The 11,627-nt window shown below is 46.0% G+C and overlaps 1 protein-coding gene across 3 annotated transcripts in view; it reads right to left on the bottom strand.

The window, feature by feature from the left end:
* Positions 1 to 7,845, bottom strand: part of SNTG1 (syntrophin gamma 1) — a 214,089-nt gene extending 206,244 nt beyond the window's left edge. For 2 of the 3 annotated variants that reach the window (XM_028737009.2, XM_028737007.2), the window contains exon 1: positions 6,700 to 7,844. The gene's annotated coding sequence lies outside the window, so the exon portion shown is untranslated. Of the gene's footprint in view, positions 1 to 6,699 lie in introns of all 3 variants that reach the window. The other variant, XM_028737010.2, reaches the window with a different exon arrangement.
* Positions 7,846 to 11,627: the final 3,782 nt, after the last annotated feature.

The raw sequence follows: 11,627 nt of genomic DNA on the forward strand, positions 1-11,627 counted from the left end.
ACATTACCTTTTTTATTAAAAATCACGGGTAACACAAAATCAAAAATAACCTCCAGATAGTCACTTCCCAAAAGCACAAAGGGAAATCACCTCTAGGAAGAAATACCATATGGCATGGTGCTAGCATGACTGACAGTTGTCATGTCAGGTCCCTTAGTCTCCTTTGGTGACTTAGATTGTGTCCCTCGTACTGCTTCAAGCTCTTTGGTCACCTATAAACTCATAAGTCCCTTCATCTCCAATCACCCTTACTGAAATAAGGTACTTAAAATGAACAAGGGCAAGAAGTGGCCTGACAAGAGTATTGCATACCAATGAAATGCAGTCTCAGGCAACGTGAGTCCAGTTTCATAGACAATAATCTCATGCACATTTCTAAAGTTAGAAATAATAACTTCTGGGAGATTGCTGAATCTGGTATTAAAAATATACTCATTTAAAACAATGTGGACACTCAATGCCTCCTAGCTGCTTGTTTCACTGTCATCTAATGAATGTTTATTACTGAAGCATGAAACGATGACTTATTATAAGGCATGTTATAAAATGCTTCTGCAACATCTGCTAATTATTTTCTAGCTGCAAATATAAAAATTCTAAATTGTTTTAAAACTCAATTTCTTAATTTAGCCTAGAGGACAACTGGCTGAATTGATAGTGTGGTGAGAGCCAGTGTGGTATAGAGGTTAAGAGCAGTCAACTCGTAATCTGGTGAACCGGGTTCGATTCCCCACTCCTCCACATGCAGCTGCTGGGTGACCTTGGGCTAGTCACACTTCTCTGAAGTGTCTCAGCCCCACTCACCTCACAGAGTGTTTGTTGTGGGAGAGGAAGGGAAGTAGATTGTTAGCCACTTTGAGACTCCTTAGGGTAGTGATAAAACGGGATATCAAATCCAAACTCCTCCTCCTCCTCCTCCTCTTCTTCTTCTTCTCCTCAGTCTTAATACTATGATATGGGGACAGTGATCAATCTCCATAATCTATGGCTGATAACCCATAACTTTCCATTGCAAATTTCTGCGTTGTGAACTTTAGAAAATGGAAGGCTCACATGAGTTAAAACATGTTTTGCCACTCTTTCATATTTATGTTGGTCCTTGTTTATGTGTATTTTTCAGGAATACATATTTGAGAAAAGTGAGCTACAGGGCCAGAGAGCATATGTTGTAGAAACACCTTGTCATCGTGCTGAAGGAACAAAAAAGACTGGCATGCAGTGTGGTGCTAAGTCACTCATTCTATTACCACAATAACTTCCCCTTGCACAATGGAACTTCCCCACTTTCCTCCCTCCACATGCCCCCTAAATCTATTTATGGAAGGGGAGCCTCTCAACCTTCTGGAGAAAGTGACTTCTATTGCACACAATGCTTGTCAATCAAATGCAATACATGTTTATTGTGGTTTATCATTGTGTGTGTGATTCTCAGGCCCAATGTCAGTGGAAATCCTTTGTAATATAGCTCTCTATGCGAGGCCAACATTTGGTGGCCCAAAATGGACTTTACATCCTCTTAGCTTAGTCCCCTGTGCAAGGGAACCACCCACACTACCCTAAATCCAATGGTGCTCATATCCTTGCTCATACTTAGTGTGAGTTAGTTAAAAACATTTCCAATCCCTTTCTCATAATTGGAACAGAGGAAAGAAGGTAGGTGCATAAGCCCAAGGCTTGCCTAAATGTCTTCTCATTAAAACAGAGGTTGGGAGCAGGCCTGACCTCTCTAGCTTGTTCCTGTGGCTCTCCCATCCATCACCCTGCTCTGCACTGCCTTTGGGTGCTCTTACCTGGCTGGAACAGGCTCCTGAACTATGAAAATCCCTCTTCTTTACCAGAATGAAGGGTGGAGAACCCTCTAATTAGTCTCTGGTTGGAATGTATCCAATATACAGAGGAAAGGGTCACCATCTGTTGCTCCACACACTTTGTCTCTGGACCCACCCACCACTGGCAGACATACTCCATAAGGCTGTCCATGAGGGAATACAGCCCTCAGAGGGAAGAAGATTCTTACAATGCCATCAAGTCCTAAGAGTGTTGGTTGCCTAGTAATACAGACAAATGTGGGAGCAATGTTATCATAACCATCTTGGAAGCCAGGATCTGGGAGTTGCAGCGGTGTCATTGGCTGGAACAATATTCTAACACACTACTTCAAGAAGTATTTCAATTAGTCTATCCCACCCCCACCCCCCTTCCACATCTCCCATTTTTGCATAGGGGGAAGAAATCCTTATGACAATTTGTAAATTTTCCAGTTGCTGATTCCCCTGCCCATACACACTCTAGATGTTCCTTGCAAGTCACCTTTCTGTACAAAATGTAGCAGGTACAGACATTCTAGCAAAATATAAGATTATAGAAGTGATCCAAAAAGCACTGGGGTCAATAAGGGATTCAGCTGATGAGAGGGAAGCTCATATCTTTCAGCATTTAATGCAAGCTCTGAGGGACATCAATATGAGGTCCTTCTTCCATCTTGGTGGCCTCCAGAAAATTCAAATATAAAAATCATTTGAAGAATTAGGCTTACAGGTTTACTCATGCATCGAAAAGCATGAGAACTGCATCCATGTTAATTTTGACAGTCTGTCAGCAATAAACATGTTCTCCCATCTCCCATATATGCAAGATTCACCTCCTCCATTCTCTTACTGACTTAAAGCAGGTCAGTGTAAAACCTGGTGGCGATTGCCCTCATTGTGGTCTCAGCTTCAGTGTTCCTCTATTTGCAGAGCATGAAGGTGAAAGGCTGCAGGGAAGTGTGGGTGCAGAGGACTAAATTGTAAGCAAGCACAATATGCAGGGCTGTAGAATAGGTTTACTGCCTACATTGTGTATGGACAGCTTAACTTGCAATTTCCATGCTTTGGAGTGCACCTAAGAAAGCCTTAGCTCTTCTCTTTTAAACAGCTTTTTAATATCCCTGGATATGTATTGAATATAGTTGTAGTCTTAAGAGTCAGAAATATGCTCTAATGGAAGTCAGCAGAATTTTTGGGACATCTACAGCAAAATCATCAATACAATGGCATTAATTCTAGCAAATTATACAAGCCAAATAAGACTGAGGATCCAATATGCATACATATTTGGGAATCAGCCCCACTTAACTCAACTTCTAAGTAGATATGCAGGGGAAAGAGAGGAGGACTTTGAAAGGGCATACGCCAATGCATATCCCTCCCCCCCCCCAGCTGAAATCAGAGCTATCCTATCTTCCAACTTTGTTTCTATTATAAAACATACCTGTTTTGAAATCTAGGGCTGATCCAAACATGCTTTCTTTATGATAAATTCAATAGGACTTGCTATTGAATTTAACCGAGTAGACACGGTTAGGATTACAAGTTACATTTTACAATAGTAAAATAGTAGCCAGAATTAAATAATTTAAATTAGCACCTGCCTGCATATGAATAGCAGATATGAGAAGACACTAGGAGGCACAAGTGAAAGGGCGTAATATGGTTCCTTCATCAATTTCTAAGTGACTACAACACAGTTGTGGTTGCTACTGGGGTTTTTTTCTTGTTCACAAATTGGCCTTTACTTCTGCTTAGCACTTTAGAGGGACAAAACAACTTATTTAATAAAGTATGTGAAAAACTACTTTGACCCAAAAAACAGAATGACTCATCTAACTATTTAAGCTGAAAAAGTGAGAGAATAAACTTATTTCTCCAGATTGCTTTATCAGGCTAGCCGCTAGATGTTACACAAAAAGGAGGAGGTTGCTACTCCTCCTCCATCTCGCAACCTTGTTTAACATCCAGCCTGCTAAAGAGTTCTGGTGAACTCCAAAACTTGGTCACTATTCTGTGAAACTTTGAGTGGTCCTAATGAAAGTATTGCCAGAATGTGGTTTTTGAAGGGGGGGGGGGATATGTTCCAACATGCCTTCCTTAGCTTTTTTTGTAGCTGAAGTAATTTAGTAAAACAGAGGCTCCTCGGGGTTTCTTTCCAACTCTATGATTTTATGATTCTATTAACATCTCATTAGTTTGTCTAGCCAGAATCACTACACTGTGCTGATCAGTCACCAGATTGTAGGACCCCCTCCCATCCTCCACTTAAGCTAGGCACATATTAAGTCCATTAGTTCTCATGACAGTATTAGGCTAAACCGCAGAATTATTTGAGGACAGAAAACAAAACATGCATTTGGTGTCTGGATTTGGTCGAGGACCCCTGGTTTCCCCAAAATCATCTGCTTATCTCATCAGCTACTGTTAAGTCATTTCTGCTTGTAAAAGGGGACCACTCTAATGCACTAAATAAATCCCAAGCCTTCAGGCAAGGTTTAGCGTTCTGTACACAGTATTGTACAGGCACTTTAGTGAAAGACTGCCTCTCTGCCACTGCATGGGGAACTACTCCAATAAGTCCATATGTATAGTTCAGAGGCAGACTGCATTGCCAATCAAGTCTTCCCCCTCTAATTAACATTAAGACCAGGCAGGCAGGTAGGGTGTGTAAATGCTATACCTTTGAAGCACATTTTTTCCCCCCAAACAATTCTGGGCTGCTGTTTGCTATGGTTTGCTGGGAATTGTAGCTCTCTAAACTACAGTGCCCAAAATTCTTTTTTCTTTTCTTTTTTTAGGAGGCAGTGCTAAAGGTACACAGACATACCTCTTACATATTGCGGGTTCTTTTCCAGACCACCACAATAAAGCAAGTTACACACAAATCATTTCTCAGTGAATATAAAAGTTATATTTACACTGTACTGGAGTCTATTAAGCCATGCTCCCCTGACAGCAGGGGGGAGAAGGGGGAACCCAGATCCAGCACTAGGCAACTCCACTCCCATCACCATCCCATTCCTTCCCCTGGAAGCAGCCAGACTCCCTACAGCTGCACCCATATAGCCTCATAAGCAGCAGTATTTGTGAAGCACAAGAAAGTGAATCACAATAAAATGAGGTATGCCTAAAGTGTGTACGCAGTCATCATCACAGCAGGTAGAAATTATCATCCCAACAATCTAAAAACACTTCAGGTTCTTATGACTGAGAAATATGAACCTTGCTGATGCAGTTCTGGAAGTGCATTTAGACAGCTAACATACAGGACCTATTTCCTCACCTGGTGACAGCCAGGTACAATACCTGGTTGAAAGATGGATTATATATTCCGCCTTTTGCTATGAACTGATTTAAATAATTATTCTCTTTATTCCAACAAGATCAGCAGATATAACACTATACAGAGCAACATAAGGAAAGTGCACATTGATCCCTGCCCCAAAGAGCTTATTACAATCCATGTTCTCTAGGATGTACAGCTAAAATATCATGCTACAATATGCTGAAACTACATTTAATTGTATCTACTAATAATGGCTGTCACAAAATACCCAAAGTTGGAAGCACAGGCCAGAATAAAGTGCATCAAACAGGGAAGCTTTATGGTTGGTTGGTTGGTTGGTTGGTTGGGTTTTTTAAAAAAAAAATAATAATCAAACTACTGGGCAGCATCCCAGATACAAACCTGCCAATTTCATTTTAGTTTAGTTTTCCGCAACATACATCAAGATATCATTGCATGCAATCCCACTCCTTACCATAATATGTGGCAAAGTTCATTTATGCAAGTCAAACCAAAAGAAAAGCCTTCTCTGCCTCCACGCCTCCCCCCCCCCCCACATGCACCTTCGATAGCTGCACATGCTGATCTTAATGTGCTCACTTGGAACAGATCAAGCTAGTAGACAAATGCCCACAATTGCCTATAAATCTGTTTAATGGCTCTTACTCTGCAAATCTTTGAGGGTAAAGCAGAATGCAAAAAGCAAGGGCAATGTGGAAAAGATTGCAGTTTGCAGTCTCAAGGAAGAGAGAATAGCCGGCTGGCTCCATTCACTAATTGTGCTGAGAGGGAAAAGTGGAGATCTCAGTGTTTTCAATGTGACAGGCTTGCCACAACTGATGAGTTTCAAGATAATAATGATTACAGTTCCATAGGCCTTAGAATATGTTTCAAAAACACACACACAAAACTTAATATTAGACTCAGACACCACACTAAACTGAAATCATACAGGATTCAGCGACCGTTTTTGTGACAGATTTCCATCTCCACAGTGACCCTCACAAGGGTAAGTAGCTCCAGAGGCAAGAAACAGACCACACACACACACACACACACACACACACACAGCACATGGGCTGCATATAAAAAGATATTTTAGAAGAGCACCAATAACAACAACACACTCTATGTATCCAAGACAAATCAACAGAGGCACAGCTGAAATGTAAGAACTGCTGGACGAATGTGCCTTTTGCTTTACAAAAGACTTGGCATTTACCTGGGGAACTAATGGCAAAACGGCAGGCAGGCACATTTGCGCTGTTAGCTCTGTTGTGCTCACGGACCCCGCACAGGGTCTCAAAGGAATGTCAGCACTGAAACAGAAGCATCTCCAGTGCTTTTCAGAGCTGGACAGATGGTGTACTGCAACAGAGCTTCTTGCAAATGAAAGCACACTAGGAACACCCATCCAAAATGTAGAACTGCATTTAGTACAGGGACCATGCCCTCTTCCCCCTTCCAGGTCCCAAGAGAGAGTAACAGCGGCATTATCATCTTAATATTTTTAATTTAAAAAATGCCACACCAGAGGCAACCTTTTCCTGGCGAGCATCACCCCCCCCCCCGAAAAAAAAACAAACAGCCACCACCACTTACTTGCTGACATGTTCGCTCTCACTGGAACGCCGGACTTTCAACTCCCCGACCCGCCTCTGGAAACTTGTTTCCCCAATATTCCCAATCCACGCAGTTAAGAGAAGCGCCGCCGTGGCAAGGCGCTAGCCCGCTGACTTCCGACCGCGGCGCCCATTGCTTAAGAGTCGCAACTTGCACTCCGGAGGTTTCCAAGCGCTGGGCTCTGTGGAAGTCTCTGTGGAGAGCTCCAGACTGGAGAGGGAAGGGAATCTGAGATCCCTGCTTGCATCTGCGGGGGGAGAGAGCGGAGCACGGCAGAGCAGCTACTTCGCGGCGTCCATCCGAAAGGGAAGGGAGGCGGGGGCGAGCCAAGAGGTAGCAGCAGCAGCCGCGATCGCCCTTTCAGAAGCAGCAGCAGCAGCAGCGAGGCGAGAGCAGGTCTAGAGTCTCCAACAGCAGCGGCGGCGGCGGCGCTTCCTGGCGCTGGGGGTGCAGGCTGGAGGCGCTGTCCATGCCTGCGGGTGCCGACCTGTAAGCCAAGCGCCGGGCAGCTCCGCCGATCTCCCTCCTGGCGCCCTTCCTGGCTCGTTCTCGGGGACGGGAACCTGGGCGCTCGCCAGCGTGTGGCTTAGAAATGCCTCAGCCTCTGCAGGTGGAGCAGGCGCTCCGAAGGACGACCCGGGAAGCCCTTTCCCAACCGACCCCTACTGGGGAAAAGAGAGAGGAGGAGGAGGAGGAGGAGGCGGCGGGACACCGGGAAGGAAGTTTTCAAGCGCGCTGCCGGTTAGCAAAGGGGGCGCCATCCATCGGAAGGCAGAGGCTTCCCTGAAGAGGTAATTAATTTGCGGGGGCAAATGAAGGTCCGCCGCCCTCCTCCTGCAGGAGATTTGCCATCATTCCAGAATCTCTTCGAAAGGCCATGGATTCCTCTCGCTGCTGCCCCAAATGTGGGGGCGTAGATCCTGCTCGATCGTACGCAGCTGTCCAGCCGGGAGGGAAGACGAGAATCGCTAAACTAGAAGAAGAGAAAGAAAAAGGATTCGTCGGGATCTGAACTACAAGGAAGAGACGGCTAGGCATTCCGCCCCAAGCAAGTCCACGAGTTCCCTGCCACTGTTGCAACGAGCACGTGTTGCACAAAGTTACGATCCCCCCCCCCCTCGTCAGGGGGCGGCCAGCTTTTGTTTTCTGCAGGGGCTGAAAGAGGAGGAAAAGAGGGGGGGGGGAGTCACATGCCGTTGCTTCCACCGGGAGGGGGGGACGGGGAGGAGAGTCGGAATAGCCAACAGCCAGAAGCGTGAAGCTGAGTTTAATAGGTGTTTTACATGCATAAGGAACTGGGTCTCCGGGTGGCTGCTCATCCCCGCTTCTCAGGGCTAAATTGAATTAACGTGCAGCTTACTTGGAAGCCAGCTAGCCTCATTTATTTCATGGTGCTTGATCCCCAAATAAGTGTAAGGGAAGTGTAAGCAAGGGAGGGAGAAGTGGGTCAAAGTCGGAGCACATACTAGAAATCACCGAATAACGTAAGCAGCCCCCTTTCAGTCCCCAAACCCAGCCGCGGAGTGTTTGAGCATGTGTTTGAGTGCCTTTTCCTTCACTAGTATCCCAACGGGCCAACTTCTGAACATTTGGGGTGAGGACAAAGGCACCGGGTTAAGTGTCTCGACCTGCAGAAAGGCTTGAGAGACTCTCTAGCATAAATTCATTTCAGACGCCAAAAGGCGCCGACGAGCAAGCAGGTGCCTGGTGGGAGTTTTACATCAGAGTGTCTCACAGCAGGCGACTTGTGATCAAAAACCACATAAAAAAGGGATCCTCAAGACGCCATAAGATTTAAGCACTGCAATCACGATGGTGATTTTCTTTTTAAAGGAGAAAAAAAAAAAAGCTTGCTGCTCAAAGCTGCGTTACTGGGTGGTGCTCGGCTCCATCCATCGCCCTTTAGAATGGGAAGGCGTTTTGTTTGCACAGCTTTTTGCAGCAACCCACTCTCGACTCCTTATATTTCCCTAAGCGGAGAAAGAAAACGGCGACTCCTCTGACTCCGAAAAATACAGCCTTAGAGAGTCCCAAACGCGGAGACTCTCCCATCCCCCCCCCCCATCCGATTCTGCTGCGTTTTACTTCTACTCCACGGCGAGAGCTAAGATAGCAACGCACCTGACAAGCCAAGCTGCTTAACAAGCCAACCCGTCATGGTGGGCGGGTGGGTTTGCTGGATCTGTTTTTGTTCTGGTTTCTGTATCACACTAAAAAAGGAGAGAACAGAGAAACAGCCTGGATAATTCCTCAAGAACACCGCCACCATAACTCTGGCCATAAAAAACGTTCTACAGTACTTGCGCCGGAGAAAAGGGAAGATATACCTACGCTAGCGGAGAGGCACATTCAGACTCAGGGGCGGGCGGGGCAGGAAGACGAGCTCCTTTTCTCTGATTGGCTGTTGCTGTTCCGTGTCACGCGGCCGCCTGCTCCCGAGTCTCCCCGCATCTCCGCCCTGGTCATTATAGGGAAGGAGGGCGAGGGACGGAGGTTCTCTCTCTCCCTGTTCCTCCTCCACCTGCGCGTTTAGTGTTTTCCAATTAAAAGGCAGCTGGTTAGGAAAGAATCCACCTGCATAGATAAACTGCAGGATTGGAGCCAATAGCAGACGTTCCCTCGCGCCTCGTCTCTCAGGCTCTTTCCCGCCTTTGGCCTTTGCTAAGAAGCTGCTGCAGGAACACATAGACGCATAAGTACATAAGTGTACATGTCCATAAATTGGAAGGGCTCCTTATTCCATGAGGTGCTAATAACACGCCCCTTTCAAGGGCTGTGAGGCGGGAAAGGAATTAAGGAGAGGGGATCTGCTTCCTTAAGCACCCACGGAAAGCGCTGGGCAGATGATGGCGCCCCGCTTGGGGGAGGCGGCGAGCTCTTAATTCCCCCCGCGAGGAGAATGATCGCGGCGGCGGCGGCTCGCTAAGTAGGTGAAGACAGAGGCAGCATCTTGAGGCGCCTCAGGCGCCCTTCTTGCAGCATGTTCTCTCTCCCTCCCAGTGCGAGGAGTTCTACCTTCAGACTGGTTGCCGTTCCTTAAAAACAAAAACAAAAGGAAGGTCGAGATGACTTCCATCTCTCTTATACTTGTTTGGTTGGGGTTTTTTTAAGGCGTGGAGACAATGGAGTGAGGAATCCTCTTTGGTTTGCCTCTTGAGGAGCTTCTCTCCTGAGTGAAGGGATGCTCTGAACCCTTTGGGCAGAAGAAGGAGCCAGTCTGGCCAGTGGCTGCTAAGCTGGCTGGCCATTTTGAAAGGGCTGATAAAGCACTGAACTACAAGAAACATACCATATTTTTCCATGTCAAGGTCCACCTTGTTCTACGTTTGCCAAAATACTGTGAGAAAGTCATGCACACACTATGACAAGGGGGACCTTGCAGTGTGGAGTGCTCCTGTTCACTGTCCCAGCTGTGCCCATTTCCAGGGTACTCCATGCTGTTTCCCTTCTTGTTTTCTCCTAACAGTCACATTATTTAGCCACTGAGCATGCTGAGTCTTCCTTAGACTGCATTTATGTGCCTCCCAACAACATATATTTTTTTGTACTTCTACAACATTTGGGGTTTCCCTGAGCCAACTTCGGAATTTCCTGAGGTGGCTTCCAATACAAGAGCTAATAGGGAGGTGCCAGGGACGCGGACTTATAAAAAATATTGGGGGGGCCCGGGAAAGCTCATGAATAATAAATAAGCTCATGAATATGCAAATAAAGTGGCGCCGCCTCCTCGTGAGCGAATAGGAGAGAGCGTGCTGCGCCTATTAATCAGCTCCAAAGGAAATTGGGTGGAGCTTTTGCTCGGGAGGGAGGGCAGGAGGCATGCAGCCCGCCCCTCCCTGTGCATTTTGGGCTGGGGGAGGGGCGGCGATGGCGCTCTGCTGGAGGGGCGCCGGAGATTATTGGGGGGGCGGAGCCCCCCCAAATGAATTTTTGAGGGGGCTCGGGCCCCCTCAAGCCCCATGGAGTCGGCGCCTATGGGAGGTGCAAATTCTCTCCCACAGTCCTCAGATGTTCTCATGGAACCTCATGTTCCATGAACCTCATGGAAAGAGGCCACCATGAAAGGCAGCCTATGCTTGCAGAAAATCAGCCAAACCACTGGTAATGGCTGCCAGAGAGCAGCCAGATGTTAGTCCAGGTGCAAGGAACTTTTGGCCCTTCAGAAGTTGCTGAATTGCAACTCCCATCATCCCCAGCAACCATGGATGATAGGAGTTTTAGGTCAGCAACATTTGGAGGTCCAAAGGTTCTTCCTCACTGTGTTAGTCCCATGCAGACTTGGGCTTGTTAACTTGAAACTTGTGCTTTATCTCACTACTTTTTTCTCAAGACACAAGAGACACTAAAGGGCGGGTGGGGGAAGTAAAGGTGAGTACAGGCCTTCTACCACCCAGTCATCAGATGAAATGCCTGATGACATTAGCATTTGTAAGTGCTCACATCACTTCACATACATTATTTCAGTAATCCGAGAGGCCAAAGATTGTCAGATTGCTTTTATGATTTCATGCAGGTTCATAGATGCTGAAAATCCCACAGCTCAACAAAGCATATTTTCTACCTCCATTTTCAGCTACCTACTCATCTGGTAAAATAATATACTGTCTGTTCCTTAGCATATTTGAGAACGCCGGGTGATCTTATGTATAAAATAGATAGCAGCACAGGGAACATTATAATGAATGTGACAAAGTCTGATGGCACTCACAAAGTACCCCTTTGCACTCTTATTTGGTATGTTTGGTATCTTATTTATTTTGCACAATTGTGCCATAAAAAATACAAAAATGTCTCTACCAGAAAGAAATCGATTTTCTACAAACTAGTCATAGAGCCTACTAATATGAAGAATAAACATTTTACTGTATATCCCTGTGCTGCTTTTTCTCTTAAGTCCCACTGAATTC

This window comes from Podarcis muralis, chromosome 8 (assembly GCF_964188315.1).
Source record: "Podarcis muralis chromosome 8, rPodMur119.hap1.1, whole genome shotgun sequence".
NCBI classification, from domain to species: domain Eukaryota; kingdom Metazoa; phylum Chordata; class Lepidosauria; order Squamata; family Lacertidae; genus Podarcis; species Podarcis muralis.